This window comes from Primulina tabacum, chromosome 6 (genome assembly GCF_025594145.1).
Source record: "Primulina tabacum isolate GXHZ01 chromosome 6, ASM2559414v2, whole genome shotgun sequence".
Taxonomy (NCBI): Eukaryota; Viridiplantae; Streptophyta; class Magnoliopsida; order Lamiales; family Gesneriaceae; genus Primulina; species Primulina tabacum.
Window position 1 is genome coordinate 21,753,913 of NC_134555.1, and position 9,254 is coordinate 21,763,166.

The window sequence follows — 9,254 nt, forward strand, 5'->3', positions numbered from 1 at the left end:
CATATATTGCAACTACCCAACACTCCTTGGCATTGCTCTGTGGGATGTCTTCCTCCGCAAGTTCTGCAATAAGCTCCGGTATAACTTTGTCGGGAACCACTGGAGCTAGAAGAACTGTTGCCAGACTTTTTAAATTGTTGCCAGACTTTTTAAACTGTTTTCCTCTGGCTTTCAAGAAATCTTTCTTTCCACCACTGCTACTGCCACTCTCAAATTTGGGAGGGGGTTGCTGGGATGGAGTAGAAGTTTGTTGCTGTGGTCTCGGTGTTGGCGGAACATACGAAGCTCCTCTCTGCCTAATCAGGCCTGCTTCAGCTCCCTTGGCTCTATTCAGGGCATCAGAAAAATTATTCGGTCGCCCGGTGTTCACCAATGTAAAGATCTTGGGATTCAACCCATTAATGAACTGATCAGCAACAGCTTCGTCATACTCAGCAACGTGTGGAGCAAATCGTAGCAATGTAGAGAACTTGGCCACATACTCTTCTATATTCAACTGACCATGTCTCAAATTTGCAAACTTTGCCCCTTTGTCTTTCCTATACGACACTGGGAAAAATCCTTGATAAAACTCAGTCTTTAAGATATTCCAAGTAATAGTCGTACCTCGATGCTCCAACGCTCTCTTGGTCGTGAGCCACCAATTCTTTGCAACGTCATGCAACTGTTGCCCGATCAGTCTAACTCGGCGCTCATCAGTGTAATCCAACGAATCCAACAGCATCTCTATATCATCTAACCAACTCCGACACTCCACAGAGTTCTCTGTGCCCTTCAAATTCGGCGGTTTAAACGACTGAAATCTCTTCAGTAGCATTTTCATCGGTGTTGCTGTAATATCCATCGGATTAGCGGAGGTACTATCCTGTTCTGGGACTCTTCGAGGAAGGCATATCCGATTATCAAAAGGGTTAGTAACCAAATACAACAAACCTGTTTCAGTCCTCCTCTAATCATCTTACTGCTGATCAAGAATCGGTTCCGATTCATTCTCAATAACACATGTTTCCAATCAAATCAGATAATCAGGTAAACATGCATTTTCAAAGCAGTAGACATGCTATCACATAAAAGCAGGAAAGAAAACTCAATCTACCGCGCTCACTAGCTTCTATCTCACTCTACAGAACCTACTGCTCTGATACCACCTGCTGTGGGGACCCGAACCTAATTTGTCTTCTTAATCATTATTAGGATCATTTAATTAATCTGGGTCGAAATTTTTTTAAAAAAAAATACATAAGTGCAGAACATAATGAAATCAGTCTGATATAAATATCAACATAAAGTATAAGTCTTGTACAAGAGATATTCAGATCCACTAGTCTTCAACAACTACATCAAGTGATGAAAACTAAATATGCTCCTAAGTCTAGATCTCCACGCTAAACTTGAATTTCTCATCCTCTTCGTGACCCTGATCCTGTCCCACCTGTTGTCATGCACACATACAAACACAACAAAAGCCGGATAACTCCGGTGAGAATATAATCCCAGTATAAACAATGTATACATGCAATCATATAAACACTTATAAAAGCATGAAACACATATCAATAGCATGTATCAAATCTGAAAGACATGAATCGATATAAAGCTGTAAATAAACTCTGGACTCGTCATCTCAGAGTTGACTCATCTCTAATCTAGGGATCCCGGTTCCCGGACGTTGGCATATCATATCGAATCTCTGCAATAGAAGTCGATCTACTCCTAAGCAACATCGATATAACCAAACATCCATTGTCTAGGCATCTCTGCCCAAGACTTGGCACCTCTGCCAATGACTCGTTCTCAATATCTATAATCTTTTCTCTGCTATTCTATAAGTCAATAGAATAAGCACATACATTCAAGTAATACAAGGTATTAAAATAATAACAACAAGTATGTGGTTTAGGGAAACTCAAGTCGAATCTAACTCGAGTCGTATATCCCGGTTAACATTGATTTATACCTTTCTTTCGTTGGGGTTCGGCTCTGATCTGTCATCAAAGCCTTTAATATCAATCTGGAATGGCATTCCCAATAGGTGCAATATCATTATACAATCTCAATCAATACTGGATATAATCAAAATTCAATCTAATTTTGTTTCAACGGCATAACGGTATAATCTCAATATACCCAGCAATAAAATATCAATCAGATATCAATTCTCACAACTCATAATCAATAACAATACAATTCTGATATCAAATCTCAATCAAATCCTTTCTGAAAATCATAACAATTTCATACGGTATCTGTTCTTCTATCCGGTTTCGATTATACGATGTCTAATATATCAAGAACTACATATATCAATCATATCTGATTCTTTCAATATCATAATTTCAAATCGTAAAGAAAATCAATAAAACTTACGTCTTGTCGAAGCTTGTAACGAGAGGATTACGGAAATAAACTCAGATCGAAAATCGGACGGGCGGATCTTTCGCAACTCGAATTCTAATACAAGAAGGAATTCAAATCTTCTCCGGAGGAAGTCTCGATTTCTTTCTGAATTCTGAAAGCTAAGGACTTGTTATATATATATATATCGTGCATGTAAGGGCAAGTGGCTTCATGTATGCACTGCATGTCTCGCGCATATGCGCGACCCTCCTCGGTGCATATGCGCGAGACATTCTGTCTCGGCGCGTGTCTTTACGGCAGCTTGCGGATATGCACGCCCTCTCCCGGCGCATATGCGCGAGGTTCTCTGCCATACTCGCGCATATGCGCGGGTCCTGTCGCGCATATGCGCGAGGTTCTCTGCCTATCTCGCGCATATGCACCCGGCTAGGTCTCATCCTCACACATAATTCCAATCTTCTTTCTGGCTTTTCCGGTCCGATCCATTCCGTCTATAATCACATAAATTTATCAACAAATCATTTCAGATTACAATCATAAAATTCTCGGGCATTACAAAATTGGTGAAGAGATAGAGATGAAGAACTTTTTCATGGTCTATGGAGGTGGAGAATTTAAATTGGAAGGCTAAACTGATTCTAGCTTCCAATGTGACATAGATGATTCGAAATCGACCTCTGGTTTAGTATTTTGCTAAATGGTGTGTCTGTCCCTTGGAAAAGTTCCAAGCAAGACACCGTTGCGGATTCCACCACTGAAGCTGAATATGTTGTTGCATCTGCTACAGTCAAAGAAGTACTTTGGTTGGGAAATTTTTTCCAAGAGTTGGGAGTTATTCTTAATGGAGTTTATCTAGTCCCAGTGTGCTGCGACAACACTGATTCCATTGCGCAAGCAAAGAAACCATGGTCTCATCAGCGATCCAAATATGTACTGAAGAAGTTCCACATCATTCGGGTGATTGTGAGATGAGGAGACATATCAGTCGAAAGAGTTCCTCTATAGATAATGTTGTTAATCCACTTACAAAGCCCTTGCCAGGTCCATTGTTTGGGAAGCATCGCGAAGCAATGGGATTAAACTTTATGGGTAGTTGGCTCTAGGGCAAGTGGGAGATTGTTAGAGTAGATGCCATGTAAGCCAACTGTTGGCTAGAGAATTATTGAATCAGTTGTAATAAACAATCTTTAATTTAATATAATTCATTATTTCATGGTTTTTTATTTCTTTATCTGTATACCCATGTGATCAACATAGATAAAGACCTTAATTATACTTTAATACAAATGAATAGTAATTCGATGTTGAAACTCATTTATAAACGTTGTATAATCTAAATTTGTTCCTAGTCGATTCAGCCGCCTAAAACATGGATAAAGGTCGCTTGAGCTCGAGATTAGCATCTATGATGTTGTGCACCACGTTTCTTGGTAAGGGCATAGAGATGTCCAAAAATGCAAATGGGTAGTCATATGATGATTATATAGAACTGCCCTATCTAGGACTTTTCAAGTGGTTATCATTCATCGAGAGGATAAGCCCGTGCATGTGATTGTACACCATTAGTCCTTATGACCCGGGACAACACTGAGGCTTTATATGTTAAGGTTGTGCTTTGACTCGTTTACCGACTCTAGGAAGCTCATCAGGTGGCGAGATTGAGTACAGTTGCGACGCATGTAAGAGCCATTGCATTGTAGTCAGGAATTCAACGCTCACCCACGGGTGTGATATCTTGTGTGATCAGATAAAATAATAGCGCATGAAATCTCTGGCCAGAGTATGAGATGTACGTTAGAGAAGGAGTTCTTCGATTGTAAATTCGATGCCACTATTTATTATCATAGATATGTCACAAAGTCATCGAATTATTATGAAACCCTCGGTGAACCAATTGTTGCAGATTCGATCGGGATATATGAGATGAAGGGACCTTACTGTATGTTAATCATAACCGACTGGTTCTTGCAGAATCTATCAGTAATACCTAAGGAATCATGGGGCGATGCTACTAGACGCTCTTACCATGATTCGATGGTTTAAATAGAAATATTATTTCTGACATTCTCAGGATCAATTGTTGATACATATAGTGGAGCAAATTAGAGTAAGCCCGAATAAAGGATTATGTCCTGAATCACAAAGAGTTGTGAACCCACGGCTAGTTGTATCTCTGAACCATTGAGGGTCACACAGGTACTAGATTATTTTGTCCCCATTGAGATAATAAATTGAAGGAGTTGAATTTATATAAAATTTTGAGATAATAAATTCAATGAGTTAAATTTTTAGAAAACATTGAGAAATAAATTTAAGGAGTTGAATTTATGAGTATAAAATTTTGGAGGTGATAAATTCAAGGAGTTGAATTTATAATTTAAATATTAAATTAAATGTTGAGTTTATAAAGGATTTAAATTAAATGTAACGAGTATCTTTTACTATTTATTAAAGCTAAGCACCTTAGAGTAACTGTCTTGGTCTGTTTTTTAAACTCCCTAAAATACCCTCACTCTACCTCTCCACATTTTTCACCGTTCCAACCTAATCAGAATATCTTCTTCTCTCCCAATTCCCAAACGAAGATAGCGCCTAAAACTCCACTCCCCTTTCTTCATTTTTTAGATCTAGGATAAATCTCTTTCTCAAGCATAAAAATTCTACTAAAATTTATGGAAGAACAAAAAGAATTGTAGTGCAGAGAACAACAAATACAGCAGCCCGTTGAATACATAGAAAATTCGATCAGTTTACGGTAAATTTGGAAAGGTAATCTTATTTGGTTTGCATTCATTTCTACGACAATGTTTTGATTTGAGTCTTGGTAAATTTGAATCTGACTACAGCTAGTATCAAAGTATTTATCCATTATGTTTAGTCATTTGGGCTCGGATATAATCAATTCGTCGGTCAACTCCCCTCCGCCTCCGGCTCTTCCCTTCCAAAAAAACTTCATCTTCTGCCAACCGTCGCTGCAACTCCCTACGGTAATTGAATTTTTCTGTGATAATTCTGTGAAAAACGATATGAACCTCAATGGTGGGACGCCAGTAGTTGCTTGGATTGACTATGATTCGAGGACGTATGTCATCAATATAAATCTTTCGAAATCTTAGTACAAACCTCATCTTCCTCTTTTTTCTTCTCAGTTGGATCTTTCTCCAGTTCTTGAATAATATATGTATGTTGGATTCTCTGCTTCAACTGGTTTTATAGCAATTTCCAATGATCTCTTGGGTTGGAGATTCAAAATAAATAAGGAAGCAAAAAGTTTGGAATTGGCTTCTCCCCCTTCGCTTCCAGCAACCAAACAGAAACCAATAGACCGAATTTGGCTTCTCCCCCATCGCTTCCACGGTGGCCAGCTGCCATTTTTATAGTGAATTCAATATTTATGGCTAATTTCTTAATAGTAAATATATTTTTCTTTCTTCTTCGCAAATCATATTTACTCTTTGTTCATTTTTCTCCTACTGTGCTTGACTGCAATCCATTTGTTTCATTTTTCGTGTTTTTCGAATTTCTTAATTTCATCGTGCATGGAGGATTAAAGCCGAAGAAGCAGCGGTTCACTGGCCTCTTTCTCACCACATGGTAACTTCTTATTAAAAATTGTGCACTTTCTTTACTTCACACAAATAAATATAGGCCCTCGCTTGATAGCATGTGCTTGGATATTTGATTGCTACTGAAGCACCCATTGAGAAAGAGACACGGTTTTGAACAGATGTTTGTCTTTGTTTTACTTCTTAAACACATCACTATCATTTACTCAATTTAATATCTATCAGTGGACTAATTTGAAATATCTAAACTACTGTAATTTCAATGAATAAAATTCATATCAAAATCCTGTATTTTTTGAGCTTCGCATTCTGGAGTCGAACTATTTTTTATTAATTTTTTCTGTTTTACATGCCTTCTATGTTTGAGAATCAATACAATTTGGTGCAAATTATAATTTACTGAAAAAAAATTGAGGTTAGGAACTAGACAAGCAACATTACAAGTAATCTACTCACATAATTAAATCCACTTTTTTTGCTCAATTTCACATTCTCTTGTGCTTCCTTTTAATTGATATCATTTTAAGTTGCAACAAGGATATTATTATATTTTACATCATATTTGGTTTCATAATTCTGCAAACATTGCTAAATTTATCAAGTTTTCATTGAATTTTTTCATATCATCATATGGTTTGCATTCAATGAAAATTTTGTTATTCTTATTTAAAATACCATTACCATTATTTCATGATTGTTGATTAGGTTTTATGCTATTTTTTTATATGTTTAAATTTTATGAAATAAAAACTACCCTAATTGCTACATAAACATTTGGAATGAAATATGTCTTACAATTCTTACTTTTTTTCCAAACTCCGCCACCCAATTCAACCAACCACATTCTTTAAAAATTCAATAAATCATTTTGGTATTATTATTTATTTTTAAATTTTCTTTAAGGTCTCATTTTATTATCCAAAAAATAAAAAAATAAACAAAACATCACGCACCAAAAATTTAATTAACGTAACGGTGAAAACACGTAATTAATGTTTCGTCTGCTTGAAAAATATATATAATCAAAACTACTAATTGATTTCGCCATTTGGTTTCATCTTGAGCCTTTCATAGCATTATTTTTTTTGTAAATACTCTTTAATGGAGAAATATTTTATAAAAAAATTAAAAAATAAAAAATATTACACACCTAAAATTTAATTAACTTAATGGTAAAACCACTTAATTACTCTTCCGTGTGCTTGAAAAATATATATAATCAAAAATTCTAATTGATTTGGTCATTTTGTTTCATAATGAGCCTTTCATGGCAAAGTTGGAGTCTTCACAAGGATGACATGTTGATTTTTTTTGGGTTTCATGTCCTTCTCGGTGAGTACTTATATGTCCGAAGGTCCTTTTATTTGCTTGTTTTGAAGTCCTTTCAATAATTATCGAGCTACTGTTTTTGTACTCTTTTTTTTCCTACCTAATTTACCTTTTACTCTTCATTTTTCATTTTTAAGTCATTAATGTTCTCATGCCTTTCAATTTACAACTATGTTACACATATTTATATGAGATAATAAGGTGTGGTCACAACTCATATATTGATCTTTAATTATTTCGTTTGATCATTGTTTACTCAACCTGGCGCACTATTTATGCTGTGTTGCATTAAATAGTAAATTATGTTCATTGAAATGGACAATAGTTGATTTTAATGGTTCATGCCTCTGATGTGTCATACAATTCTTTGATAATCAAATTTCACTACGTAATATGTTTGTCACAGTTTGGAGCCCTTTTGACTACTGTTGTAGAGGCCCGTATTTCGTATTTGAAAATTTGCGGAATAATTTAAAATTTTCTTTTTAAATAAATAAAATGCATCATTCATAAAATATACTGATAAAAAGATTCAATGTTTAAAATAGCAGCGGAAGTAAATATCTGTTTCAAAACAACAACTTAAAATAGTTCATTGTGATAAAAATGAGTTTGCATAAAAATGGTAAATAAACTGAAAAATGAGGTCCTCGGGTTCCTACTAGTGCCGACCCAAGATGGCTCACTGGTCCCCGCCCTCGGCCCCGACCTCATCAGTACCTACAACAATCTAGTCTATTGAGTCTAAAGACTCAGCATGCATATATCGTAGATAACAAGTAAATATATCATAAAATTTCATGCCGTGTAACGATATCATATCGTAAAGCGTAACGTGAAAATATCTTGTCATGAGTAATTATAATTACGTGCATAACTGAACTGAAAATCGTAAGTGAAATGTTTGCTCGATAGAGCCCTGTCATGAAATAGCATATAATAATTTTCTGTTGAGAATATGTTCCACGCAAGTGGCCCATAACGTGAAATGAATCGTCTGATCAGACTAAACCACAGTATACTGGGCAGTAGAGATCATCACAGCCCTTGGACTGGATATCCGTACCAATACATGAACATGACAGGTCAGTGACCACCGTATGAAGTAATAATCTCATGATAAGCTGCAATCCCATGAATGTGAGGTGGCCACAAGCAATATCGCATATATCTCAAAAATGAACATTTTATATTTTTATGCACGTAATATAATTAAATATCCTGTTTTATTTTACCAATTGGGTTGGATCGTTCTCAGGCTCGCTACGACCTAATTCTAACATGAAAAACATGCAAAAAACTTGACTTGACCAACATATCAAAAATCGAACTAAAAATGAGACTATTATGCCCAACAAACTTAATATTTAACCATGACTCCGTACCAACCCGAACAAACATCAAACCAACATTTAGTCATGATTAAAATACACCTGAAAAGGTGAAAATATATACCAAGGGCTGTAATACACGAAAATGGTGCATGGAGGCTAAAATCGTGAAACGCTCTTTCGAGAGTCACTTTTGCACATTGCACCGTAAATTCTCGTTCGACCTCTAAACTTAACCAAATCACAAACGGCCAAAAACATGACCTTCCTAACTCAATAAGACATTGTCCAGTCCAAGGCCATAGGCTAAAAGCCAACCAAAAACTCAAACGAGCCTCTGAACCGAAGCACAAAGTTGCTGTCAAGAAAATACAGCAGCAGCGCTTGCACTTGCATGCGTCGTTTGCAAGGCTAATGGCCATTGGGACTTGAACCACCAACCAGAGCCTCTTACCAACATCCTAAGGTGTGGCTTGAACCATGGCTAAGGGCCCTAGGCCAGCCACAATCCAAGCAACAACCGAAACAAATCACACGTTCCACTCGAGAGCCAAGCTGCACGCGTGGGACACCTTACTTGTTCTTGCTGTAATGTGTCATTCCAGTTGCCACGTGATCGACCGTGGCATGATCTAGACACCATGGGTTATTGAGTGATCCATGGCTAAGG

General features: G+C 36.6%; 2 long non-coding RNA genes across 2 annotated transcripts; one reads left to right on the forward strand and one right to left on the reverse strand.

Moving 5' to 3' along the window:
- The first annotated feature begins 4,797 nt into the window (after window positions 1-4,797).
- Window positions 4,798-7,682, forward strand: LOC142549192 (uncharacterized). The gene is made up of 3 exons (XR_012821110.1): window positions 4,798-5,345; window positions 5,508-5,952; window positions 7,660-7,682. It is a non-coding gene; the product is annotated as an uncharacterized LOC142549192 (long non-coding RNA).
- LOC142549193 (uncharacterized) lies at window positions 5,887-7,187 on the reverse strand. The gene is made up of 2 exons (XR_012821111.1): window positions 6,325-7,187; window positions 5,887-6,280 (listed from the first exon to the last, which is right to left on the reverse strand). It is a non-coding gene; the product is annotated as an uncharacterized LOC142549193 (long non-coding RNA).
- Window positions 7,683-9,254: the final 1,572 nt, after the last annotated feature.